Raw genomic sequence first — 15,443 nt, forward strand, 5'->3', positions numbered from 1 at the left:
CAAAACTCATTTAAAATCAGCTTTTTAGGGAAACTAACTCTCAAAGCAATCAAATAAACATTTATTCCATTTTCAAGATCCCATTTATTTTCAGGAATTACAGGTGATGCTATTTCTTCCATATGTAGTTACTTGTACTGAATTGCTTTCTTTATTGCCTACATTAATTTATTTTTTTTAATAAGCATTTAAAATAGCTAGTTCATAACATTTATCATAGAATGATTTCTCGATAAGGTAACTTCAAAAGCATGCCAAAAATACAGATAATTTTTTTTTTACTGTGTTGCTGAATAACATAGGAAATAGTAAGATAAAAATCAGAATTATTTCAGACACAGTCAAATAAGAGATCATGCTGAGAAAAACAGCACAAATAACTTCTTCTGAGCAATAAGGAAAACTACATTTGATTTTCTTAAGTTTTAGAAAAATCCCAAGTAAAGTAAACTACTGTTGAGGCTTCCTTTTCTCTTGATAAAACCAGCTTTTATTCTGTCTAAATCAATCTGTGTTGGAGTGCTCATGGGCCTCAGGATTTTCTCCCAAAGACTGTGCTAACAGCATAATGGCTTTATAATTTAACTAGAAAAAGCTATGAGAGAGGGAAAAGGCTATGTAACACAGAAATGAGCAGGGATTCTTTGTATTGGACCTCCTATCACAGAAAAAACCCAAAACAATTCTATTTATATAATTAAAAGCAACTACATTAATTTTCTATGTTCCGTCCACATTGCAGGACTTTAAAAAAACTTCATATATGGAAAATGAAAGGGTTAAAACAGGGATTTTTTTTTTTTTAATTGGCAGATTTGTGTCATCTATTCTCTTGCAGCTTTGAGAGCATTAAAGATTTGGCCAGGTACAGTCATCAGCATGGCAACAAGAGAAAAAATACCTGGGGCCAGTGCTCTGCCTTATAAGCACCATAGAGTAATTTTTCCTCTTACATATACATATAGGATGTCAAAAAAAAAGAAGAGTATCATTCATGTAGGTTTATTCACAGTCTTATTGAAAATATGATTTTGACCAATACCATTGCTGCATACATCAGCACAACCAGCTGTGTATTCTGGACAATATTTAACCTGGAAATCTACCCTTACCATGTCTTCCTAGTCTGTCAACTCACTCTTGCAGGTCATTTTCAAAGAGCTCGTTCATAATTTATTCCTTACCCAATATTCATGAAATCTCACTAGTATCCAATCTAAAAGCACAAATAGCACAATCTTTTACAATCAATTTTTTAAGTTTTAAAAATAAAATAAAATTGATACATAACACGTCTCTCCTCTCCACCCCAAAAAAGAACCTATTTTGTTAAAACATAAAGAAAAAAGAAAATTGTATTGGATGTTTAAATAGCTGTGTTTTCAAGTGATAAATAAACCAAGGCTGCATCTGCCAACTTTGTTGATATTTTTTTAACTTCTTTTGTATTTATTTCCTTTATTAACTCTGAGTTTGACATAATTTATTATACTAAATTATTAGTATAATTAAACTAAAACACTGGTGTGTCTTCCCTTCTGGAAGAAGTGGTCCAGCTAGTAAGGAGTCCACTAGTATGACCAAAAAGACCAATACTCATTTTCATCCAGATTAAAAAAATTAGAGTCATATGTCACCTATTGTGTCTTTAGTCACATAGTATTATATATTGTCTTATTTCTGAAAATAGCACAGACACAGTACAATGCTTATCCAAAGAAATTCTTTATAAAATAAAAATGCTGTGGAGAATATCTGGGACTTGTTGACCATTATTCTGAGCAGTCTGTCACAAGAACTTTAGCAGCTCGTAGTTCTTATGTATTGTATTGCTATACTTTTAGAAATTTTAGGGGTTTTTTTAGCAGCTTTATCTGTAATATTCAAAATTATGTCACTTAATGGTTATTAAAAACCTATAAAGTAACAACCTATTTTGCATTTCACAGAATTATTTTCTCAAATACTAAACTCACCCTTATTTTTTTAAATTACATTTTAAGAGACTGGTTATCTATCACCACTCTCTTAAAGAACCAGAAGCAATAAGAAAATAAAATCAGTATATCCATTACTTTTATATTAAAAATAATCTCTCTGTTTGAGAGAAGTAACAATTTAAACACCAATGGAAATTATATTTTCAACAATTATAATTTTGGTAAAAGCCATTAACAGTGTAGCAGCAAGCCAGTAGACACCTTTTCCTGGTATATTGTGCATAAAAAGTATTCCCATCTGTTTCAATGCTCAGGCTTTTCCATGGGCTTAAACCTGTCAAATTATTCCATTTGATTTCAGAGAATTCTCATATGGCAATCTATTTTATTTACTTTATCTTCAATAAAATGGTTGAGTGAGCATTAGCAACTATGAGACACAAGTTTCAATCAGTCCTCTGGCAAAGGCGTCAATCTACATTAGACCTGCAGTGCTGTGAGCTGCAGCCAGAAAGCTGGAGAGAGACAGGGCAGCAGTGAGTGAGTGAGCAAGACCTAATAAAGCAGCAGTGGAGAGAGAGAAAATTCCCCCCAGACACCACCACACACCGCTTATATAATGTGTGTGCCTAGTTCAACACACCAGTAGCTCCTTAATAAAGCTGACAGCTAAAAAGGAGATTCAGACTCCAACTTCATTTTACATGACAACTACAGTAATGGTCCTCTGTTCTCAACCAGGCCACGTTTAGAAACCTGAATTCAGTTCAGTTAAAAATTAAGAGTTCTCACCTCCCTCCTTCATGTCACATCGGAAAAAGAATCATAAAATTATTAAGATGCACACCATTTTCTCCTCATTTCATAGAGCTGAGAAAACCCATCAGGTTTCAACTAGCTATTCCTTAAAAATTTCTGTGCTAGAAACCACAAAACAATCAGTGTATTTAAGCAATAACTCATTTTTCAAGAGAGTATCATTAACGACTAATTCCAACAAATGTGGAGCATCACTCCTAGATGCTACAAAAATAGCATCTAGGAGTGATGCACAAAAAGCACAAACTTTGTAATAACTGATGCAAGTTCATTTTTGATATGGGCTGTAAAGAACAGATTATTTCAACAGTGCTCTTCCCAGCAAATCAGACCATTAAGACTGTACTTATTGTTTAGTTGAATTGAATAGCTGGCCAATTTAAATCCATAGTCTGGCGTTATGTATAATCATAGCAAAAACTTACTGCCTCACATTTCCAGGTCACAAATTCAATTCTATCAATGTGCATTACTTTTTGACAAAAGTTGACTTCAGGTTCCCCCCAGATCACCAATTTATAGCTATTCAAAATCACCCTGGAAAGCTAATTCAAAATTCTAAAATAAACAGGGTCTCTGTTCTAATACAATTCTATTAAAGCATAATACTTTACGTTTCAGATTCTTCCTGTTAGAAACCATATTAAAGACAAAGCCCATCAAACCCCATCTAATTACTTCTTGCAAACCAGATGCCATCCTTCTCTTTAAGCATTATTCTGCATACCCTCCTTTCATTCACTTACACAAGTATTAAAACTCCTTTGCCTTCTGAGCAGACATGTGAAAGGCTTAGACTTCCTTGTGGACAAAGTTAAAGCCAGTCCATGATGCAGCCAGTGGAAAACATCCTATCTTTCACATGTTGGTCACCAACATGGTCACCAGCAATGAGTCCTTACATAACTCTTGAGAGAATTTCAGTGCAGATGCAAGATACCCCTGTGAGATAATCTTCTGTACTAATCTAACAGTATAATTATGTTTGCCCTCTACAAAATAAACATTTGCATATAGACTGAATATTTAATAGTATATAAAATGTATGCATATACTTGTACGTGAGCTGTGATGTTTCAAGTTTTTGTTTCCTGCAGTACCAGAAATAAACAGGAATGAGCACAATGTCTCCTCTCCTCCAAACTGACAACACAGAAGAGCTATATCAATTTAATAATCATTCATACCAGAATTTATTTAGCTTTTTTTTTTTTCAAAGCCCGAGTAACTCATAAAACATAGATGTAAATGTATCACTAACAGTCTCAAAACTGTCTATTTAAGTCATCAGTCAGAAAAGGGAACATTTTTTCTCTGCTTTCACATTTCTCTGAGCTCTGTCTCAGTTTTTCTAAAACTTGCTCCTAAAGAGTTAAGTGTTCTATTGAGAGGACAAAAACCAAACAGATTATTTTTCTCTCTGTTGATTAAAAATGTATTCATAATTGCAATTTTATTTTTATGCATATCTATCACTACATTTATGACTAAATCTCAGTTTTCAATCATTTCAAACACACCATATTCTGCCATAAAAGAACCTATTAATTCTAAATACTGTACTGAAGAACTAGCATTCAGAATTTACTACTGTTTCCTCATTGACTACAAAAACATTCCTTCTCCACTTTCACATATTGCAAGAAATAGAGACCAATGCTAAAAAGGCCAAAAATATTTTGGCTACCTTTACAGAAAGCATTTTTATAGACTATATTTAACTTAAAGTTATGGAAGAAAATAATAGAGGAAGCAGAACAGCAGTTATTTTCTTTCATATGCTTTAAGTTTCAGACATACTGGAATTTAATAAAATTATACTGCCAAAATATCAGAGATGCACAAGTCAGTTACACTGCATTTTGGCCATTACTTGTCAGAACATAGTACACTTCCAAAGAAAATATACTTTAAAAACAAGAACACTCTTGCTGACTCAACAGATTTCAACTACTACACTTTCTATCAAACTCCAGTTTCTATCAGTTCTCCAAAATACTGACAGTATCAAAAAACTATCTATAACATAACTACATACAAGTTACACCATTCAGACATATACAAATAAATATGTGACAGAAATCCAGCCATATTCCCATTGCTACAAAGAAAGCAAAGAATCTGACATTTCTCATTGTTTTTTCTACTGAAGAATGAAAGAAAAAAAACACTGTTTTGCAAATAAATATATTACTACATACTAACAAACAGTCATATAAAGGTTTCCACATGACACCAGTAATATCTACAGTTTCCCTGTATGGTGCTGTATATCCTCTGACTTACAACACTGCTACAACCTAACCTTTCTTCTTTCCCTGGCTTCACCATATTTATATTGTAGCCTTCCAGCCAGCGCCTTAACTCCTTGGAAAAAGGTGAAGTTAAATTGGAATAAAGGAATTTTGTTTTCTTATTACCCAGTCACAGTGCAACACATACCAGAACAGTCTTCTTTTACACTACTTTGAACTAGGTTAAAAAGGGCTGTGCTTCCTTACAGAGGGTAAAACTTCAAAAAACATATTATAAACAAAGTTTCAGAACTAATTACTGTTATCATCATTAACTCCTGTGGAACAGCTTCTTTTTCTTTCCTTCCAGAGCCATCAATACATTAAGATGGATATACCAATATTATGGAGTACATAGGTATATCAGAATAACTTGTAATACTTTAGCAGTTACTATATATGGCATATTATTTGTATTTACATATTTGTTTCTATTTCCTGGAGTACGCAGAAGAATTTGGCCTGGCTGCTATTATGGTAAATTTGTTGAAATCTTTATTTTAAAGATTTAGTATCAGGCCCAATTGACCATATTTTGCAATTTATATGTTAAAATATTGCCTAAAAATTTTGAATTTGAAAAGTTCTGGGAATAGTCCCAAAAAATTTCATACCTCCGTAGGAAATGTAGAATGTGAACAACTGCAACACTTAACATACAGATTTTTTTGTTGTTGTTGCAATCACAATTATGAAAAATCCAAAATACATGTGACTGCCTTGCTAAGCTCTCATCTTACACTAATTCCTTCAGGATCTCCTTTTCCAGTCTAAGTTAAAAAGACCTGATAGCCACGTGTACATGATTCACTGAGGATAGCTGTGAAGGTCTGGAGCAAAGCAAGGCATTCAGTGCATGCATGCCCAGGCCTCAGTGGCACTGTACCCACTGACAGGGTGTGTCCCAGGCAGGTTCAGCCTGTTAACACACAAAGCAGCTGAAACAAGGCTTGACCTCATGGGTCCTTGCCATCGTGGAATTCCTGGTTACCAAAGGAATAAAGATCATCCGAGTTTCAAGAAGCTAGGAATATCCAAACTCAGGAATTCTTCACTATTTATTAGAGTGTATTTGCCTTTTAAAATTTTATTTTTCACAAGAAATACAGTCTAAAACAATTTTCAAAACAAATTAGCTTAATTATCATACTCCAAATACAGCTGAGGTAAGGAAACTGTACAGTGTAAGTTAACTCCAGAGTTCCAGAGACCTTGGTGACAGAACCATGGTTTCACCTATTTTCATGGCAGAAGCTGAAAAAGTATGTAGGGAAATCCTAAATGAATCAGATATTGCCTGCTATCTAGTCACAACACAAGCAGTCACACATCTCAGTGAATCAGGAAAGCAGAGACAGCTGTTTGAATCTGGATTGGTAACCAAGAACAGCAATTCTGGGACAAAATACAAGTTGCAAAAAAGAAATCCTCTTCGATTTATGACTATTGACTTGTACTCACCTGCTTCTTCTAAGCCTCAAAAAGACCTTTTAACTTCAACCTTGAACTGAAGTGATGTCCAAGATCAATTCTAGTACCACAATCCTGACAAAACAGAGAGAAATATTTACAGCTATTTAGAATCATTTAACAAAACCAACATAGAATCTGCCCTGATCATTCCCTCTAATTTGTTCTCTTACACAAGTAATAAGATTAAATGTAGTCCACAAAGAAATATAATTGTTCACTAGGTTTCTTCCATGCAGCAGAGTGACATCTAAGGCATCACTCAAATTTTACTCCTGTGTTTTTATTCTATTTTTATTATTATAGTACTCAAGGGCAAACAAAAGGAAGGCTTCCCTGAAGTAGTTTGTTTCAGGCAGAGAGCTGCCACAATATCACTACCAGTAAGTTCACAGGGTCTTCTGAAGGAGGGGACAGAAGCTGGGAGACAGCATGCCAATAAAATTTAAATCTGTATATATGTTAGGAAGGACAAAAGGACAAGCAGAAAGGGAAAAAAAAGAACAAAACAAAAAACAAAAACCAGCTTTGAAGCTGAGACTGGAAGACTGCAATGAAGAGAGAAGGCTGGACAAGGCAGAAGAAATAAAGAACATGAGGTCTGTGGAACATTTAGATTCCATCTATACCGGAGCACATTTCTCTTTCCTGAAATCAGCTGGCAGAGATAATCCTCCATCAGTGTAGGATGCAGGATAATCCTACACCTATGTAGCATAGTCACATATGCTCTGAAACAGAGGGTTTACACAAAAATTGTCTAATGGAGGTGCTCAAATAAATGTCTGGAAATTTTCTGGAACAATGTTAGTTTGCAAAGACATTCACTGTGGCAGAGACATGGAAATATTTCAAGGCATTGTTTAATTTACTAATATAGACACAGACTTAATGCCTGAAACTCTGCTATCTCTGAAGTAGATCCTACCAGCCTCTCGATGGTGCCTCTTGGCAATTCTCTCTTGCTGACAAGGTCAGACAGAAGCAGACTGAGAGTAAAATAAATGTAGAATTTTTTAAAGAAAAGACTGCTTTCCCACAGTTTAAGAAAAAAAATCTGTGTTCCAACTGGCATTATTAATACACACTTTGTTACAAGATGTTTGGACATTTAAAAGAGCTGCAGTTCTAACTTCTTCCTTTGTTTGTAGAGTGTAACAAAACCTGCTGGGAAGGTCGAAGTTCCTAGGAAACTGAAAGCTACCTGGCAGCCTCTGTAGTAGAGCAAGTGAAGAAGGGAGAGCAAAGAATGACAAGCTGGAGAAATAAACACTACATGAAACCCCTGCACAGTAGGACAGCACTAGGAAATGAGAAGGATATCTTATGAGCTTAATACAAAGCAAAAAAGAGAAGAAAATGTTAAAAAAACAGGTAAGGAACCTAAGGCAAATACGAGGAGGTGAAGGTGGGTGGCAATTCTTAAAAGTTTTTGGAAAGTAAAATATGTGTCAATGTAACTTTGCTTGATGGTCATGTGGTCACCCTGGATCCACAATGTAAATGTCCAACCAACTGAGTGAAAAGCATTCATCTCACTGACCTATTTCCCATTAAAAAGTTGCAGTTTTGCCTCTCAGTAGCTATGGCTCTGTCTTTGAAGTTTCTTGTGCACCTGAATTCTAGATCTGAATACTAAATACTACAGTTATTTCTTCAACACTACATCTTGTTGACAGATAATATGTAAGCCTCAAATGCAAGTATTTTATATTTCCCATTTTTCCTATACGCCATTACACCAAAATATTTTCAAATCATCAGTATTCTTAGCTTGGAGTATATCAAACATCACATAGTGCTTCATCGCAGAAATAAAGCCAGGACAAACAGTTATTATACATGAAATCTGGTACCAAACCATGACCCATTTTGTTGAGATACAGCCTTTTCAGAAGAAACTTTTCATTATAGTATTTTTTGGTAATTAGTCTTAATATGAAAAAAACCACAATCACTAATCTCAATTATTATAATTTTATTTGGTCTACTTCTGGATTTCTATACTTCCTCAGAAATCAATAAGAAATATTTAAAGTGGTGAGGATGGCACAAATTAGGTGTGACAGGACACAGACAGATTAGCAGGTCTTACCTACCAATTCTCTTTTTAACTATGCCAGTTTTCATCTTTAGGATCTTATTTATTGACTTCCGTTTAATTTATGCCACTTTTCAGTGTGGTTTACCTGACAAAGGCAGAAGACTCCTAAAAAATAATATTACTTCTGTTATAGACTTTGATTTGTTTTGATTTTTGTTAGCATCTTAAAACCTGGATCTGAATCATTCCAGTTTTTCCAGGATAGATTCCATCCCTTGGGCCCCAGCAGGTAGACCTTTAATTGTTTACCTATCCCCTACTGACAGTGCTTACAGAGATCTGTTCCCATTCTTCACCTAACAATTCCATCTGAACTTTAAAAATTTACAAATTCACAGACCTTGTTAACCAAAGCTTTAAAAACATCCTGACAGAATGTTAATTGTCACAGTTATGTCAGAAATCTCTAGAATATTTAATTAAAAATTGAAGTCAAATTCATTCCTGGATAAAGACTTAGAAACTTGACTGAAATAAACACAATGCCCATGTGCTGCAAGCTATTTCTTTAACTCATTCATTTACTTGCTGCCATCACCTCTTAGCTTATTCCACATTATTTAGATCACAACCTTTAGGATAATTTTACCTGTTATATGTTTGTACACTCCCTCTAAGGTAATATTTTTATTTGAGACTACGTGCTTTTATTCTTTATCCTGCCTTATTGGTGGCCTTTGTTATTTTTTAATATGTAAATACTCCACCAAAGTGCACTACAGCACTTAAGCAGTTCTCCTATTTGATAGATCAAGTTGCCATGATGGTCACTATTTCAGGTAAGACCTGCTTCTTCAGATTTCTTCTATAGTAAAAATGGTTCAAAGTGCATTACTGCTTGAAGTGGGTATCTGTATAAAATATTCTAATGAAACACTACTCACCAAAGCATGCAAGAAAAATTTCAGAACCTGGTCAAGGGCTATCTATAGTTACTATTAGGTACGCTTGTTTTGATTCAGATCGATCGAGCCGAAATCACCACTGGTTTCACTAAAGAAAAAATGACTTGCTAAAGAGACTGTCTAGTCTTTTAGAGACATAAACATTCACTGGTATCTGTAGCTTCCAAATCTCTATCATATAGGACTCGCACAATAAAAAAAAACAAACCTCTTAATTCATAGTAGGACTTCTGAGCATGTGTTAAATTGCACTATATCAATGGGTCCTGAACTTTATTTGAAAATACATCACTTACATACAATCTACAAGGTATATCTTCTAAAAGTATGAAAAAGTGTAAATTTACCTAGCAGTCAGACTATGTATTTTAATTATATTTAAACTACTTCAACACATTAATTTAAACTACAAAAAATATGATTTTTGAAGAATATTATATAAACTGCAAATAGTAAAGAGACACCTCCTTTCTTCCTGATTCCAGGAATTCACATTTCTGTGATAGAAAGATACTCAGAAGCTCATAACCAGATCAGCACTATTGAATGTCATTATAATTAACAAGAACATGCAAAATGAATTAGTAGTTATGTTTATAATCAGTCCAAAGTTAAATGAACCAATGAAAAGACCTTCATACTACCATGATCTTATCAGCTAATTTTCACATACTATTTTACATTACTACTTAGACAAACGAAGGCTGGTTTACATTAGCAGTGGGTCCAAACAAAAGTTCTGTGGAGCTAGGAGAAGCATATATTTTTTCACATGGCACAGAGAAAATAATGAATTCCCATATGATTCTTGAGCTGTCAAGCTTCCCCAACTACTTATTTTCCAAATTTTTCAATGCTGTGTGCTTATAAAGGTTCACATTATATTCTATACCACAAAAATTATTCTTGAATTTTTACAATATGTAATTTCCTATGCAAAAACACCCATACTCCATTAATTCATAAAACATGTAACTGTGCAAAGAAGTAAGCCAAGGATAATAATAAAACTTACAAAAAATAATTAAAAATCTAATATTAAATGCCCTGGAAATTGCCTGGTGACAGAAAAACATCGACATGGTTTAAATACATCATCTGCTTCCGGTATGTCCCATCCACTGCACAACTGATGCACAGGTTGCATAAAACTCCTCTTGGGGAAGAGGGGCTGGGGGGGAGACGTTGCTCCATTTAGGTCTTACTTATCCTAAAGATTAAGAGGACACAGATTACCTGTACCTACCAAAGCACACTGGAGAAAATGGAGACAGTACCAATGAATGGGAAGCCTGGAGTCATGGAAAAATCATCCCTCAGTCTTTTCTTCCAAAATATCCACAGCAATGTTGTCTGAACAGTTGGATATACAGGCTAAACCATCCCTGAGGCAGGTCTAACTTGCTTGACTTGCCCCTACATGATAGATAACCTGTGTTGACACTAATCTTATAAGTATGCATGATACCAATATCATATTTATAGAGATTTCTATCCAGTGTACACAGATACCATACCTTACTTTATCCTCAGGCATGTCTACCTTTCCTCTGAAAACATTCAATTTATTCTAAGACAACTCAGAGAAAAGCCAATTTCCATTTGTTGAATTTTTTTATTATGATAAACTGCAACAGTCCACAATAATTGGGGAAGAAGAATATAAACAAAAAAATGAAAGTAAATAACTACTCCTAAATAGTTTGTTCTACAATACCACTAACACAATGGCACTGCAGTCTTGTGAATTACTTACAGAATTAAGATGTGTGTCTCCCTTTTTCTCCTGCCATGTGATTAGAAGGGATTCAGATAAGAACGTAGAACAACTTTAGAAAGTAGTATTTCAAAAGTGCACATATATGGTGATCATCCTGAGTTGTCTAACATGTCTAGTTTGTTCCTGTAACAAGATTTATAACGTACTAAGACTTAAAGTCGAAATGCACCTGACGCTTCTGCCATGATGCACCATATCACAGAGTGGTTGATGAGTTGCAGCTGCATAAAGCATCTGAATTTAGACTGGTTCACTTCATATATTAGACAGATGCATCTCCAAAACTTTCCAAAAAGGTGATTCCACAACCTGGTTTCCATAGGCAACCATTTCCATTGCATAATCATCCCTCTACTGAAAATCTTTTCCCTTATATTGAATCAAAACCTTTACACACGAGTGCCATGCATTCCAACTGTTCCTTCACATAAAGGACAACCCTCACCTCCCTTTTCTGCCTGAGCTTGCATTCATCCATCACTAAATCTCAACTTTCTAGTTGTTTTGCCACTTAGCAGTTTATTTCAATGATACCATCATTCTGGATCTGCATGTGGAAGTCTAGATCCTTCTGCTTCTTTCCCACCAACAAAAATCTTGCCTAAATAAATAGAATGAAAATTCAACAAAGCCAACAACAAAACATAGATAATTGAAGAGTCACACAACTTTCAGGGAGAAAAAGAAACAAACTGTGTGAAGTCCACACCTACAAACAACACAGAACAGGAAACCGAACATACACACACACTCCTTGAGTTCCTAAAGAGCACAAGAAAACCGATCAAAACAATTATGATAAATAAACTAACTGTGGAGAAAAAAAAATGAAGAGGGGAAAAAAATCCCCACAAAACAGGCAAACAAAATGATTCCAAGGTAATCTACCCATACAGCCTCAATCTCCTGCCAAAAATGTCACCATTAAAATAAAGACAGAAATTGTCTCACCAATTGCTGTCATTTCCATTAACTGTTTGCAGCATCTCAAATTATATGCTTTTTACTTCAGCTGAACAGCAGGTAACCCCCTCATCAACATAGAGATTCCTTGGGGAAGCCTAACACATAGCCCTAACACATCCTCAGTTTGGGCATCTCAGGAACTGCTTCCATTGCTTAGGAGGTTGCCTCAATACTGATATGAACACCGCAGCTCGTTGCAAATAATTGTCACAAACTAAATGTCCTAAGATGAGTGGATCCTTACAGAGGTCCTTACTCTAAATGACCCAAAATTTGACATGACTTCATTAATTGTGTCTTTTGTAAAGAACAGAATTATGTCCTTGATTTCTTCTCAGAGACCCTGCCTGGTGACCTGAGTGATAGGTCTCTCCAGAGGATGCTGTTCATACATCACTACCATTGCTTCTTGACATCTTATTCAGAGCTACATTGGTCTCCAGAGGGGAAATTCCTACAAATAGGCTAGACACAGCAAGTCTTCAGCACTGCTGTATTCTGATATGGACCGCTTCAGATTACTGGGCAAGCTCAAGGACTCCTTTTTAGTTTCTTTTCACTCATTAGAGAATGACTGCCAGACCCATCTGGCAGTTAACAGTCCATTCATGTTAAACAACCCAGAGACTCCCTCTTTCAGCACTGGCCAAGGCAGATGACATCAAGACACAGGATACAAATATAATCCATGTTCTGGACCAACCCCCAAAGACACCTGAGAAACAGAACACCTTCATAACACTGAAAAATGTCCCTAGAAGTGTGGCAGATAAATAATTTGGCTGTTGGATATTTCCGCCTGTCTTGTACATGACATATCAGGGTATGACTCAAAGTAAATTTCTAGCCACAGTCAATAACTGCTTTGATGTAGATTGGAATCTATGCCCTTGAAGGGGCAACGTATGCCAAAAAAACTCTTACCACCATCTCAAAGAGGGTCACTGAATAAAAATGAGTAAGCTTGTTACAAGAAAGAAAAAAGAATCAGCTACAAAAGTCACATTTTTACAGGTGGCACAGAGACTGATTAAAGACACCTTTTGCAAGCTCAAAAGAAATGCATACAACCTACCAAAAAAGACTGAGAAAATCCAGAGAAGGGAGCTCTCATGAACAAATGAGATGAAGGAGGCTTTTAGAAATAAAAAAGCATCCTTGCAAAAGCTCCAAGTTGTGTCCAAGTAAGGAAAACAGAAAGGATTGTAACCTTTGGAAGGCTTAAACATAAAACACAGCCCAGGGTCAGAGGGCTGCAGGGACCAGCAGCTCCCAAGAGGCTGGAGGTCAGAAGCTGAGGGAGCTGTCCATGGTCAGAGCAGGACCCTGCTGCCCTTGGCCAGGGAGAACAGCAGCCCAAGGGGTAGCTGGGGGCAGCCCTAGCCCACAGCACACCAGACAGCTCCACGGAGATGGCCAAGGCTCGGGTCACAATCAGGCTTGGTGGGGAGCCTCCCACACACAGACATCTAGGGGCTCCTGCTGAGGCTGGCAGAAAGCAGGGGCCACTAAAAACCTGGGGGTTAATCCACACCAGAGGAGACTGGAGAAGTTACTAGGCCCGATATCCACCTCAGAGAAATACATGAAAGGATTTGTCTTAAACTGAAGTGCTATTAGAGAACATAAGAAAAAAAGACAAACTGAGCTCTAACAGATTATTAGACTGGAGTGTACCCCATCAACAACTCTAAAGGGACTTGAGTATGAAACACCTGATCAAACAAAGGTGACAAATATGAAATCAACCCTAAAAAAAAATCTAGAGAAGGTCCAGAAAGCTACACATGGAGTGCACACTAGACAACTTCCTACAGGCTACTATAAAGTGTATGTGTATGTCAATATGAATGACACATTTAGGAATCAACATTCCAGTATGGAAATGGAAGACACACTTTGGATTATCTCAGTTCTTTTGAGAAGTTACTGAGAATGTGGACAAATGAGATCCACTTGTAAGTCATGTATTTCCAAAAATCATTTTACAAGCTCTCTTACCCAAGTCTCTAAAAGAGACTAAGCAACATGGGACAAAAAAAAAAAAAAAAAAAAAAAAAAAAAAGGGAGGTCTTTGTACTACTAAAAATAAAAATTTAAGAATTTAAAAGAGAGAGTATTAGGAATAAGAATAAATGACAGCTTTCAATATTGCCCAGAAGGATATCATAGACTCATTATTAAGGTTAGGAAAGATCTCCAAGATCACCAAGTCCAACTTTTGTCCAAATGCTACTGAGCCAACTAAACTACAGCACCAAGCACTAGGTCCAGTCATTTCCTGAACACCTCCAGGTGCCTCCATCACTTCCCTAGACAGCTCATTACAGATCTCGACATCCTCTGTATGAAAAAATTCCTCCTGACATCCAACTTGAACCTCTCCAGTGGAGCTTGAGGCAATTTCCTCTAGTCCTGTTGCTGCTTGCCTGAGAAACGAGGCTGATCCCCACGTGGCCACAACCTCATTTCAGGCAGCTGTCAGGATGGTCAGGCACTGGAATAAGTTGCCCAGAAGGTGCTTGACTCATTGTGCCTAGAGGGACATTTGCATTTGGCACTGGGTGATGTGGTTTAGGGGTTAAGGGGTTACAGTGCTAGTGCTGAATGGTAGTGGGACAATCTTAAAGACCTCTTCCAAACATTTTCATTCTATGATTCTAAGAAATTTAAATTCAGTTTTTGAAAATACAGTGTATGCAGGACCCAAATGTGGCCTGCAGCTTTTGGAAACTGCCTCACATACCTGCCGAACTTCAATAAAACTCGTCACGCTCAGTAGGATTCTGTAGGTGATCCCACACTAAATACATAGGTATCTTCTACAATTATTTTTTATTGCCTTTTGACAATACTGTTAAAGAAGCAAAATGCCTTACCCTAGTGATTTAAACCAAATGGTAAAATCCAAAGAAAGAGGGATCAAATATTTCATTTGCCTAAAATAATAAAGTATGTTTGTTCATAAAGAAGCAAAGCTGAAGAGGGATTTTTTACAAGGGTATGTAGTGATAGGTCAAGAGGCAATGGCTTGAAACTGAAGCAAGGTAGTTTTACATTATGTATATGGAAGGAACTCTTTACTGCAAGAGGGGTGAGACCCTGGATGAGGTTGCCCAGAGGCTTTGTGGCTGCCCTGTTCCAGGAAATAGTCAAAGCCAGGTT

The 15,443-nt window shown here is 36.1% G+C and overlaps 1 protein-coding gene across 1 annotated transcript in view; it reads right to left on the bottom strand.

The window, feature by feature from the left end:
* Positions 1-15,443, bottom strand: part of FOXP2 (forkhead box P2) — a 401,013-nt gene that overhangs the window by 276,553 nt on the left and 109,017 nt on the right. The window contains exon 3 of the mRNA XM_041421031.1: positions 6,515-6,598. The gene's annotated coding sequence lies outside the window, so the exon portion shown is untranslated. The remainder of the gene's footprint in view (positions 1-6,514; positions 6,599-15,443) is intronic.

The sequence above is a fragment of the Onychostruthus taczanowskii genome, unplaced genomic scaffold, assembly GCF_017590055.1.
Source record: "Onychostruthus taczanowskii isolate IOZ18803 unplaced genomic scaffold, ASM1759005v1 scaffold68, whole genome shotgun sequence".
NCBI classification, from domain to species: Eukaryota; Metazoa; Chordata; class Aves; order Passeriformes; family Passeridae; genus Onychostruthus; species Onychostruthus taczanowskii.